Raw genomic sequence first — 13,971 nt, 5'->3', positions numbered from 1 at the left:
ATGAAACTTCAAAGACTTCTTAGTGAGAGATGAGAGAGAAACCCTCTTGCATTACTAAAGGCTCTCTTCCCAGTAGCGTCATCTAAGTCTGCAGAGCTAAAGTCAAGAACTAAGACCAGAAACTCAATGTTAAATTTTCCTAATTGTGCATGCAGAAATATATAAGCAGTTAGTGATGAGGATGGAACTGTTAGAAAATGTGGTTTAGAAGAATAACTATCAATAATAACCTTTTAAATTCAGAGAGAAATCAAATGAGGCCCCCGTGGGTTTCACTCTGATCCCATTTTTCTCAATTTCATAACTAACAGCTTGGGTAGCAGAACTTTAGTGTTGTGGCTAATAACACGAGTAAGGACAACACACATGCAAGCCATCTGACCTCAGGAGTTAAGATCACCACAGAAGAGGTAGTAATTGGCAGCAATAGCCGGGAACCCTATAGCAAGTTCCAATAATAAGGAAGGAGAAGCTAAATATTGAAAGAAATAGGAAGTTCCAGTGAACCAACTGGAAAGCAGAAATAGATTCTCAGTTATATCAGGTAACAAACTATGTGGTGACAGGGAGATGGGACATAGCCAACACTGAGGTGTACTCATAGCAGTGTTGTATGTAAGGAGTCGGAGACAGTTACTCTTTTCCAGTCTGTTCAGCTCTTATAATAGCTGTAGAAGTCTATACTTCTCAAAGTAGACTCCAAGCCTGGTCTGTCCTACATTTTGCTATGCTGTGCCACATGTACACACAACTGTGTGTCTCCCTGGAAGGAGATGATTTCAAATGGTCTAAGAGTTTCCACAGATGGTTTATCTACTATCTCCTCTTAAACTGCTACTTCCTCTTGGGATCCTCATTTCTAGACACATTTAGTCTCTTTTTCTGACAGACACCTGGGAAACATGGAGTGAAATTATTTACTGACAATAATACATAAAGAAACCAATAAAGAATTCTCCAGGACTGAGTAGGTTCTACACCTTTCCTCCAAAGAATTTTGCATCAAGCACTAATCTACAGGAGAAATGTTGTGGAGTACGCTTAAGGACAAAATTAATGCATTGTGCAAATGCATTCAAATTTTGTAGTTTCCATGATTATGTTCCTGCCAGTCTGCATGCATTTTAATGCATTCCTCCAGCACCTGGTGCCTGAATAACAACTAAATTACATGCTACCAACACAGCTTATTTGCTTTATTGAGTTATAGATGGATGAGTGAGAGAGTGTTCCAAAATATGCTTGTTTCATGCAATTCAGATTTCTGCTTCAGAGTCAACTGTTCTTCCTACCTGTACTTCTTCCATCAAAATAGTCAGATAGCCTGTCAAACGTGTGAGGACTCTCTCTTTTACTCCTGTTTTTCCATTATTTTACTTGTGCACATATATATGTGTCTGTATGCACAAAAACAGTGGTGCTGAGGCACAGATTTGGCTGAGGTGAAGTCCCCAAATGGAAAATCATGTGTTTTACTCCAGTCCAATTAAGTAGCCACAGGACAACTATTTCTGTTATCCGTCAGTCACCTGTGTCTGCACAGGAAGAGCAATAGTGGGTTTCTGCTGCCTACAAATTAACTCTGGGAGGCTGGGGATGCCCTTTCATCCCTGCCCATGCTTACTACCTCTGTATGCCCCCTTGCACCTGTATTATTTGCAAAAATGAACCTAAAACTTACAAAGGGTCCTGCAGAGGCAGATGAAAAAATATCACTCACATCCAACATCCCCAGATGTCCAAGGGCAATTACAGATCCCTGAGAGACTGAAATCAGCAGTGCCTAATGAAGAATTTCTCCCACACGGGCTAGTAAATGGAATTTCATTGGCTTTTATTTTGCTCTGTGTTCTTAAAGAAAAATTGGACTTTTCTGGAACAATGCTAATGTGGCGTTGTAAGGCAAAACCTTTAGTGAGGAAAGATTTTCTCTTCACAGCAGTCCTTGTTTGGGACCCTGTGGCTGATGATATACAATAAACCATGCTGAAGCACAGCAGCCCACTTTGCCCAGCATAGACACATAGGGGAGGATGGGGACCTTGGAGCATTATCTGTGAGGAAACCAGGAGCCATTCTACATCCCTGAGCATCTGTATGAAATGTAGACATTTTTTTCCCTCCATATGTGCTGCAGCCTGCCTGAGTGTCAAATGAGGACATCATACCCAGCTCTGCAGGGCCTTCACACCTACAGCTGAATTGAAGAAAAAGTCTTAGTCCCAGGAGGACATAAGCAGACTCCATTACTGAGCAACCATTACTAACAACAGGGTCAGCTGTCATGATGAATTGCAAGAGCTGGAATAAGCATTTCCTTACACACTTAGTAAAGGAGAGCCTCACAGAACTACAGGAAAGAAGCAACAGGCATCTTACATTGAGCTGCTCAGAAACGCATTTGCAAGTCAGATCTGATGGATGCTCTTTTCACAAACTGAAAATTTCAAAGTGTAATTTAAAGTCCTATGTAGAGCATTTTGCAGAAATACAAAATTAGGCCAGGAAAACAGATGACTAGAGAAAAAGAAAACAAATGACTCAACATGCAGAGACAGAAGAAATAATGGAACCTTTCCTCTTGATGTTCTGTAGCTGTACACTGCAAGGACAGAAGAGAGAACGCAAAAACAGCCAAAATGTATCACAAAGCACTGGGGGATCCTATAAGCTGCTACATGAGCTGTCCATGTTAGCAGGAGTTGGTCAAGACAACGCTTCATTTCAGCCCTCTGGCTTGCACTTACTAGTCTTCAAGAGATTGTGAACTTCTGCTGAATATTCTTGATACAGCTGTTTTTCTTCATGTCTTTTTGGGATGTAATTTATTTTAATTTGATAAACTACAAGCAGTTGTTTATCTGGTTTCAAAGTTTTACACAAGCTTTGTAAATCCTAACCTCTTATAAATCTGTGTGCTTAAAAAAAAGAAAATACTAAACAAGACAAAAAAAAGACAAAAAAAAAAAAGACAAGACTCTGTGGTCTTACATTAAAAGTTGGGTAGGTTTTTGTTGTTGTTATCATTTTTTTTTGGTTTTGTTTGTTTATTTGTTTTTGGCAGCACCCAGAATATTTTTTATGCATGAGTTTGACTTAAATATAAGTATTTTTAAACTACACATGCTTTCTTTTCTTGACTCCATGACTTTTTCAGTTTTGACTCTTGAAAGTTGAATGTGTTTCATTCTCAAGCCCTTCAGTACACTGGAGACATCTAAAAGCATTATCTTTTAATGAGCAAGATGAAGTAATCACATAACACCAGAAGCTGGTAATTTACGACAGGAAATGTGATGAAATGTCAAGTGCTGGTCATTCTGCATTGGGTCACATCTCTCCAGAAGATGTGAAAACTCTTCGTTCATTGCCTGTATTGGAAAGTTATTAATCCCAGGAAGAATCATGAAAGCAAGTCATACAGAATCTCAATCAAGTATTGCTAAGGTATCTCAGAAGATGCACTTGGCAGTTCACTGCACCAGAGCTCTCTCTTTCCTGCTGGGGCACTGCTAAAGAAACTGCAACTACCTACAGTATCTGAATAGTAACATTTACAACTTCTCTCATGTTTTATTCAGAGCGTTAGACTTGTTTGACAGTTTCACACCTTCAGGCATGATTTAATTAATAGTAAGAGGAAAACTAATAGCAGCTTTTTTTTTTCTTTTTTTTTTTTTTCTTTTTGGAAACCAGTGAGTACATTTTGGTGATGAAAGGCATTACTATAATGTAATGCTGTAATGGTCTCCTTCATTTTATGTCAGAATTATCAGGTGTAATAAACAGATGTGTAATTACATTGAAGACCCTACTATTTAGTAAAAATTGGATTTCCAAGCATATTCCTAAGGTATTCTGGTTTCTGGCATGCAGGTTAATATCAAGTGATAATGACCATCACTCAGTGACTGGAAAAAAAAATGAATAAGTTTGAAACAACCAAGGCTCACCATGACTGTGCATGCCTCACAGCACTAGCAAGGCTGCCTCAACATGCTCCATTGCGCTGATGAAAGGCTAGCCGACAGCTGCAGTTTCATCAGCTAGGTACAACGCCCAGGAAAGATAAGCAATCAGCATCTCTACTGGGAGAAAAAGCAACTCAGCAGAATATGTAGTAAACTATAAGTGACTTAGTTTTCTTTAAGATTTTCTGGGATGACTGAGGTAACAACTGAAGCAAGAACAAAGCCTTGAAGTTTGGATCACCATAATGTAACCATTACACTTGGGCCTATACATTCTTCTTCTATTGATATAATGGCAGCATGGAAAGGGAAAGCATCTCTTGTAGACTCCAAGGAGATGCAAGTTCAGAAGGAATCACCTCCCTGAAGTGTCTGCAGCTCAAACAGCTTAGACAGGATTGGATTTACTGATGCCAGGAATAAGTTTAGCAGCAGAGGCTACCTCGGGATTTTGTGCCTTAATGACGCAAAATTGTCTGAGGTATCATAATGCACGAGATGCCTGTAGTCTGACTGAGTTTGGTCTTACGTCATGCTAGAGCCAATTGAACAAAACAGACAAGCAAACAAACAAAGAAAACAAACAACAACAAAACCACCACAAAATAATAGCCTCAAAGGCAAGAACTTTGAGTCTCCTGGGTTTCACAGCACAGAGAACTAATATACAACAGATGTGATGCAGCAAAAAGAAAAGCTTATTTGACAACTTAGTCTTTACCCACTGCCAGTGGGACGAACAGTGGATTTCAGTTAACCTTGAAAACGGTGGGGAAGCTTGTACAGTGGAGTGTTCACAGGCCTTTCCCATGTTACAAAACACCATTATATTCAAAGCAGACATCAATCAGTCCAGCTCTAAATTGCTGCAATGCCCGCAGTCACTGAGATTCCGCTTCTTGTAAAGTCTGAAATACATGGGAGAAGGAGGACAAAATACTCATCAAACATTGAATGCAAGCCACATAGCATGTTAAAGTTAGATACAATTCCATTTAGTTTGGAAATACTAACATATTTGCATTCTTACTTGGTAAATAGGCAGCTTGGAGGACATGGAGGAATCTAAACTCCAAGTGAAGTTAATCTGCATTGTAACATAATACCTTCTCTTGGTGGGGCCTGTAGCATACTTTAGTCTTCAGATGCTTCTGGAAGCTATGCAGTTCACTGACTCCTTTTGAAAGCTCTTCAGTGCATGTATAGTTTGTCACAGTGAATAGTTCCCCTGCAGCTCCTATCCTGTACTGGAAGGCTGAGAAGCACACCATGGATAAAGGCCAGCTGTACAGGAGCAACTACGGGAGTGAGTCTGGGGGAATACAGGTTGTCTGTCAAGCCTACTTCTGGGTAGATTCCAGCTTGCTGCTGCTGTTGACTTAACAACATCTGAAAATGACCTGCTAGTTTCACTTAAGCCACCACTCAGTTTTCAGATTTGGACTTGTAAAGTGGCTCATACAAGGTTTTCCTATATAAAAGTTGACAAAAATGATCCTAAGAAATCAAAGCAATATTTATGAGGAAAGCAGAGTTAATCTCAACTCATTCCCTCTCCCATATCCCCACAAAACCCCTCATAAATAGATATCACAACTGTGTTTCTTGCTCCCTTCACACCTGTGCTCTGGTTCACAGAGTGGTGATGGAGAAGTCATCTCTATCCCCATTGCCGCTGCAGAGATACCTGCTGGCTGTGCATGGGTCAGCCAGCCCTGGTAGCTTTCTGCCTGTTACCGAGATAGCTGTCAGGGACTGGAAAGTTCTCTTGAAATGGTCCAGCCTTTGCCTACCTCACCTTGGGAATATAACTGGCAAGACAACCTATAAGACCCTTAGATCTCTTAAGAAAGAACTTGCCAGTCAACAGAGACAGCCCTCTTCCTGAGTGCACTTCAAATCATATCATGGGGTGAATCACAGGGATCTCTCCCGCTGTGTAGAGGCCCCTTCCTCTCCACAACGCCTGTAAAGCAGAACCAGGGCAACCAGGTTCAGAAGCCTCACTGAAATCAAAATCTATCAAACTGGCAGCTTTTCTTCTACCTGCAAGGCCAGACATCCAGTCAAAGAATAAAATTGTATTAGTTTGATATGATTTATTCTTGACAAATCCATATCAGTTGTTTTCTATCCTCTTAATATGCTCTTGGGAGCTTGTAAATGTATTGCTTAATAATTTGCCTAGGAATCTTTCCCCAAGATGAAGTCTGGCTGTTTTTTGTTCCCCATGGTCTCATTTTCTCTTTTTACGAAGAAGTAGGATGTCTGACCTCCCCAGGCTCCTGGGGCTTTCTTTCTCCAGCCTCCATGACTAGTTAAATATTGTATTGTGTGCCCCCTGAGGCACACAATCTGGCAGCAAAGAATTGTATCTTAAGAGCTGCTAAAGTAATCTTACCAATCCATGTGCCCTAATTCAATCGGTCAGAACTGGATGTCTTGTATCCCAGGCCATTTCTATTTCTCTATTATTTAGAAACTACTTTCAGAGCAGTCAGATGGGACAACACAGGCAAAGGTGATGTGCATGATGACCTTTGAGGCAATCACAGATCAAAGAATTCAGGGAGACAGAGTTCGGTCCTTGTTTCCCAGCTGTCCTGTAGGAGGTTCTCTAATACAGTTCAGTTAGCAGGCACATATCATTCAGCAACATGTGCTGTGTATCAGTTCCTCAAGGCTCACTGAATAGCTGATCTAATCGAAACCCTGGGAGAACCTTGAAGAACACTTTTGACTTAAAATAGTGGAGTAGCATGTTTTCAGTAAGCATTTCCATGACTTCCTTTCTCTTCAAGCTGTGACTGAATTTTCTTCTGAGTTCTGTCAATGAAGCAGAATTCAAGGAACTCTAAACTTTTTGGAGTCGGTTTTTGTTTTCAGCCTTTGATTCCTCACCTATAGCATGCTAGGACTGAAGAACCCTGTGTGCACGTTAGGAAAGTGACCACTGCAGTGTGTCATGATATATATGATTTATATAAGCATGATGTCTGTAGTATGATCTTAGTAAGTGTAACAGGAGAAGACAAAAAACTACAATGATACACACATATGAATTATATTTATATAGTATATGCAATTGATATAATACAGGGATAATAGGATACTATTTTTTTCCTGTTCTTTTCTATGAAAATCTGTGCATAGATCCACCCTTCTGACCATCTACCTTCATTCTGCACAAAGTGTCAGATGGCCTTCCTCTTCCTCAAGAACATACAAAGGAGCTCTACCGTTTTCTCAAATAAAATACATACCGTTCACTGTGCCACGGGAAATTTTCCTATAGTTGGATGACCAGGATTCACTAAAGGTATCAAATGATCGTTAATTGCCCTCTACCTTAAAAGCAAGAACCATATTTCTAATCTGAATAGTGTCTATCTTTAGTTTCCAGACAACAGTGTTTCATGACAGGTTTAGCAGCTAAAGAAACCCTGGTGATCCAGACAGGTCTTATGGGTTGTTATCAAATCCCTGTTTCTTGACCTTTTCCCTGATTTAACTGGGAGGAAGAAATAGGTCTCTTGCAACTTAACTGAACTTTTTAAATCCTCCTCTTTCTTGTATGTATCATCATGCCCAGAAACTCCAAGTAGGGAACATCAGTTGTTATCTTATTCTGTGACTCAGAGCTGGATACTTCTCCTGTCAGAATGATGGTCTTCCTCCAAAGAATATGAGGGATATTTTAAAGTTATTTCTATCTTGTAGTTCCACCTGTGAAATTTAATTTCTCCCACTTACAATCAGATCCTCATCTTTAAACAAAAATGAAGCATGTCTTGGTGTATCTGTTGTACCACAACGACAGAGTATAGTGCACTTATAAGCAGTGAGTTAAATTTTTTATTCTCAGTTTTCATCACCACAGAATAAATTTTTATTCTCAAATTTCATCACCACAAAATAACATTCTTTTTTTATACAAGTAACCAAAAAGAAGTTGCTAAAGCTTTGATATTGAAAAAAAAAATCAGAATATATACTCTTTCAGTTGAAGAAAATAGTTCTCAGATTCCCATCATAGTACATAAAAATATTTGCTTGTGATTTTTGCAAATATGCAAAGACAGTGAGAGACATTCACTTACCTACAAGTCCAGCTCCAGTATTCAGGAAGTGGTGGGTGGATAGATGGATGGATGGATGGACAGGCATAAGAGTAAATGGAGGAATTATTTCATGAAGAGATGACTACAACGCTGGAAAGATGGACGTAGTACCACAAGAACCTTCTGCCTTCAAAAAGCAGAAAAAGTTGAAAGAAAAAATTACAATACCTTTTATGCCACTCAACTGAAAATGGATACAAATGATTTATTCCATATTATGACAAGGCTGAGGGTATGGCATTCTCATAATTAACTTGCAAACAATAACTTATGTTACTGAATGTTAAGAATTGTGCTTTCTCTGAGTTCTGTACCATTTCAGCAAAGAAAGTAGTAATCTGTGAGGACTTTAAACACACAGAGACCACAACACTTAGGGCTCTCATGGGACATAGGTACTGAAATGTGAAAAATATAGGGCATTCTGAAAAAAATCAAGATTTTCCAGACAGGTGTCGGGCAGAGCAGCCTGATCTGAAGGAATTGGGACAACAAACACTAGCTGCAGTATTCAATAGCTTGAGATGGATGATGATTTGATTCTCTCTGGAGTACATGAGCATCATAATATGGATTTTTACTCCTGTTCCTTCTCTTCTAATGCCTCTTTTGAACATACACACACAAAAAAAAAAAAAACAACAAACAAACAAAGAAACAAACAGCAAAATTACTCTGCCAGAGTGTTTCCAGTGTTGTGTGATCTACATTATTATAAAGCACAAAGTCAAGGCTTGCCATGGAAATCTTACTTTATTAGGCAATCTACATGGGAAATAATTGTTTTTCCTAGGTCAATGGTATCCAAAATTTTGACTGATTGCACACGTATCAGTGAGCGTGCCCCCCTATATATATATATATATATGTTTATTCATAAATTATACACATGCGCTATTCTAATGTTATAGCATGTACCTTATAAAGCATACCCAAAATTAGCAATGGATGAGCTCACAGGCTCTCATCCTCCTGGGGGATTTCAACCACCCAGATATTTGCTGGGAAAGCCATGTGGCAGGCAGTAAGCAATCCAGGAGACTCTTGGAATGCATGGAGGGCAACTTCCTTATCCAGGTATTAGACAAACCAACCAGAGGAGAAGCATTGCTGGACCTGGTGCTCACCAGTGCAGAAGAGCTCATTACAGAAGTTAAGATTGGAGGAAGCCTAGGATGCAGTTACCATGCCCTGGCTGAGTTTGTGATCTCGAGGGATATGGGCTTGGCTAAGAACAAAGTCAGGACCCTGAGTTTCAGAAAAGCAAACTTCCAGATGTTCAAAGAATTAGTGAATGAGATCCCATGGCACATAGTCCTTAAAGAGAGAGGATCTGATCAGAGCTGGCAACTCTATAAGGATATTTTCCTTGGAGCGCAAGAGCTCTCTATTCCCATATGTAATAAATCAATAAGGAAAGGTAGGAAACCAGCATGGCTGAATAAGGATCTCCTGGTCAAACTTAGCTAAAAGAAGAAAATACACAGATGGTGGAAACAGGGCCACATGCCCTAGGAAGAGTACAGAAATGCTGTCCATATGTGCAGGGATGGGATCAGGAAAGCCAAGGCACTGACGGAACTAAACTCGGTGAGGGATACAAAGAATAACACGAGAGGTTCTATAGGTAGATTGGCTACAAAATAAAGACTAGGGAGAGTGTAACATCTCTGACAAATGAAGATGGTAATGACAGATGTGGAGAAGGCAGAGGTGCTTAACAACAAGCCATTGAAAGATATGGATTTGAAGGGTGGACCATCTGGTGGTTAAGGAATTGGGTCAATGGTTGGATTCAGAGAGTAGTGGTCAATGGTTCTATGTCCAGGTGGAGACCAGTGACAAGCAGTGTCCCTCAAGGGTCTGTCTTGGGACCAGTGCTTTTCAATATCTTCGCCAATGACATAAACAATGGGACTGAGTGCACCTTCAGCAAGTCTGTAGATGACACCAAGCTGAGTGGTGTGGTTGATACCAAAGAAGGAAGAGATACCATTCAAAGGGACCTGGACAGGCTGGAGAAGTGGGTCCATGTGAACTACATGAGGCTCAACAAGTGAAAGTACAAGGTGCTGCATCTGGATGGGGGCAATCCAAGACATGAGGACAGACTGGGAAAAGAACTCACCGAGAGCAGCCCTTCAGAGAATGACTCGGATATTCTGGTGGATGAAAGGCTTGACATGAGCCAGAAGTGAGTGCTTGCAGCCCAGAGGGCCAAGTGCATCCTGGGCTGCATCAAAAGAGGTGTGGCCAGCATGTCGAAGGAGGTGATTATCCCCCTCTATTCTGCTCTCATGAGCTCCCACATGGAGTTCTGTGTCCAGGTTTCAGGCCCTCAGCACAAGAAAGATGCAGACCTCTTAGAGTGAGTCCACAGGAGGACTACAAAGATGATCAGAGAGCTGGAGCACTTCTCCTATGAAGAAAGGCTGAGAGAACTGGGGATGTTCAGCCTGGAGAAGAGAAGACTCCATGGAGACCTCATTGCAGCCTTTCAATACTGAAAGGGGTCTTATAAAAAATATGGAGAAGGATTATTTACTCAGGTAGGTGATGAAAGGACAAGAGGGAATGGTCTTAAACAAAAAGAGGATAGATATAGACTAGACATTAGGAGGAAATTCTTCACTGTTAGGGTAGTGAGGCATTGGAATAGGTTGCCAAGAAAAGTTGTGGACGACCCATCCCTGGAGGTGTTCAAGTCCAGGCTGTATGGGGCCTTGGCCAACCTGATCTAGTGGATGGCATCCCTGCCTATAGCAGGGGTGTTGGAGTTAGATAATCCTTAAGGTCCCTTCCAACCCAAGCCATTCTATGATTCTGTGATGAGTAATCAATGAAATAAACAATATTTTAAAATTTTTAGTTTGTCTTATTTGTAATGGTACCAAATATATTTCCTTCAAATATTTCCACCTTAATGGACTGTTGTGTGCAGCTCCTGTGGTGTGGCAACCCCCTATTGGAGACTGCTGCCAAAGATGTCAGTCTAGGCAGAGATGGGGAAAGGTGACCGATGAGCAGAAAAGCAAGTCCCAAATAGCTACTGGGAGGGAGGAGAGATCTAGGGTTCAGGCCATAGGAATGGGAACACTTGGAAAAATTCCCAGGTACAAGTATGATTATCATCTATCCCTAGCAGGCAAGCACTGCAATTCAAGTCTTCCAAATGGAGAATTTCACTTAAAATAGCGAGTTTGGGTGGTCTTTTTTTTTACCATCCAGTTCATGGTTGCTGCCTTGTATGGTGTACTCTGGCCTACATTCAGGTTTATTTTTAAATATTATGCACAACCGTGGTAGCTAAATTAAAATGTTTCTCAAAACAAACAAACAAAACAAACAAAAAGCACCAAAGTGCTCTCCATGTTCGTAGTCCAGCTGCTAGAGCTCTAACAAAGGCACCACTCAAGTAAAAACAGATTTGGCAAAGACCTTTACAAGATTCCCTTTCCCTTTCCATCTCACTTTTAAATGAAACAGTTAGTTTGACTAAACGATTTATAAGCAACAAAGGCAAGACACCCAGCTCCTGAAGCAGATGGGAAAGAAGGTAACACTGCATGAGCCTGCAGGGCTTCTTCTCTTACCATATGTTCTAATTATGCCTGGTGCTATACACAAACAGGAAGAATTTAGCTCACTGAACAATGCCTGAAAAGCTATTGCTTTTCAGCAATGCAGGTGGTTCTTATCGACAATATATTAACTATTTACACTACCATTCAAACAATACTAGACTCCAAGGTAAACAGGATGTTCTACTGGCACAGAAGTTTTCATGAACTGAAAAATAAAGGGGCTAGTACAGAGGTTATCAGCTACTCACCATGTCTCTTTCACAGTCAGAGAGGTGACTGTGTGGTGCACAACTGGCAGAAAACGTGGTGGTTTCACACTGACAGCCAGCCAAGCTCCACCACACTGCTCTCTCATTCCCTGTCCTCAAAGGAACTGGGGGAGAAAATATGCAAAGGGCTCAACGGTTGAGATAAGGACTCAACAATTATTGTGACAGGCAAAACAGACTCAGAGTAGGGAGATAGTAAAATTTATTGACTATTACTAACAAGCTAGAAAAGTGAGAAACAAAGGAAAAGCAAACCAAAAACGCCCCTCCCTCCCTCCCCCCCCCTCCACCGTCTTCCACCTCCTCCCCTTGAGCAGCACAGGGGAACGGGGAATGTGGGCTGCGGCAGTCCCTCATGCTTTGTCTCTGAAGCTTCAACAACTGCTCCCACATGGCTCTGTGCCACGGGCTCCATCCAGCCCCCAGGAGCAAACTGCTCCAGCACGGGTCCCCCACGGGCAGCAGCTCCCCCCACACCCCCTGCTCCTGCGTGGGCTCCTCTCCACGGGCTGCAGCTGTGGCCCGGGGCCTGCGCCTGCGGGGGCTCTCCATGGGCCGCAGCCTCCTCCAGGCCACCTCCACCTGCTCCAGCGGGGGCTCCTCCACGGGCTGCAGCGTGGAGATCTGCTCCATGTGGGACCCATGGGCTGCAGGGGGACAGCCTGCCCCAGCAGGGGCCTCTCCCTGCACAGGCCGCAGGGGAACTGCTGCTGCCTGCCTGGAGCACCTCCTGCCCTCCTGCTGCACTCCCCTGGGGGCTGCAGGGCTGCTTCTCTCGCCATTTCTCACTCCTCTCTCTCCCAGCTGCTGTTGCCAGCAGGATTTTTTCCCTTCCTTCCACCTGCTCTCCCAGAAGCCCACCCAGCGTCACTCCCTGGCCCAGCTCTGGCCAGCAGCAGCTCCCTTTGGAGCCATCTGCAGCTGGCTCTGCTCTGACATGGGGCAGCTGCTGGGCTCTGCTCACAGATGTTCCCTGTGCAGCCCCCTGCTACCAAAACCTTACCACATAAACACATTGCATAGAAGCAAGATGACGTGCACATAGCAAACCTTGAGGATAAGTTCTGAGGGGCCTGCTGTCAGCACAGACAGTGCTGCAGGCTCTATTGCCTCATTTTCCCTGCTGTTGTAAACATCCTTGCCAGATGGATGTCGGCTCAGGTACAAATCATCTTGGAAGCAGTACCTGCTCTATCTGTAGGAACCTAAATTAGGCTCTAGGTCATGGCTATGTAGCATGCCTTCCTCTTTGTATCCAAAGCTGCTGGATCCTGAATGGTAGAAAGACAGCAGTGCTTTTACACTTTCCCGAACTCCTTCTCCATTCCTTGATTTTTACTAAGTGACAGTTAAGACTGTGATAATTTCTGTGGTAAATGCTTTGCTGAAGCCATGTTGAAGCTAGTCTCCAGTCCTCATATCTGCTCTTTTCTGCCCTTTTTATGAAATAATTTATCAGTTTGGTTAAAAAATAGTTTTTGACTACTTGAGGACCAAAATCCCTTCCCAGTCTCAAGTCTGATCCTTATTCTATGCTAGCCAACTCCAGAAATGGTATGAATATTAAATACAAAGCCAAATTAAGGAAATTTGGAAATTGGGTTTATTGAGTACTCCAACAAAATACCAGTAGACCTGTGCTGGAGTACCTGGAGAAACCCAAATATAATAAAACAAAACAAAACAAAATAAAATGAAACAAAACAATCTTCAGTACAAAATATGCTTCCTGGTTCTCAGGAAAATGCTTCTATGACCACTATTCTCTCTTGACATTAAAAATGCTACAGCATTAAAAGCTAGGGCATAGAAGGCTGTGATCTCATGGCAGCTGTCTCATGAAAAATTTGGTAAAGGGGTTATGTCTTCAACCTGCATGTATTCAGAAAGTTACTTCCATTTTTTTCATTTTCTTGTCTGACTCACCCATATCTTACTTATCAGATATAGGGACTTTGCCATTATATCCTATCTCCTTTTCTCCTTTTTTTTTTTTTTTTTTTTTTTTTTTTTTTTTTTTTTTTTT

The sequence above is a fragment of the Oxyura jamaicensis genome, chromosome Z (assembly GCF_011077185.1).
Source record: "Oxyura jamaicensis isolate SHBP4307 breed ruddy duck chromosome Z, BPBGC_Ojam_1.0, whole genome shotgun sequence".
NCBI classification, from domain to species: Eukaryota; Metazoa; Chordata; class Aves; order Anseriformes; family Anatidae; genus Oxyura; species Oxyura jamaicensis.
Note: the sequence above shows the minus strand (reverse complement) of the source record.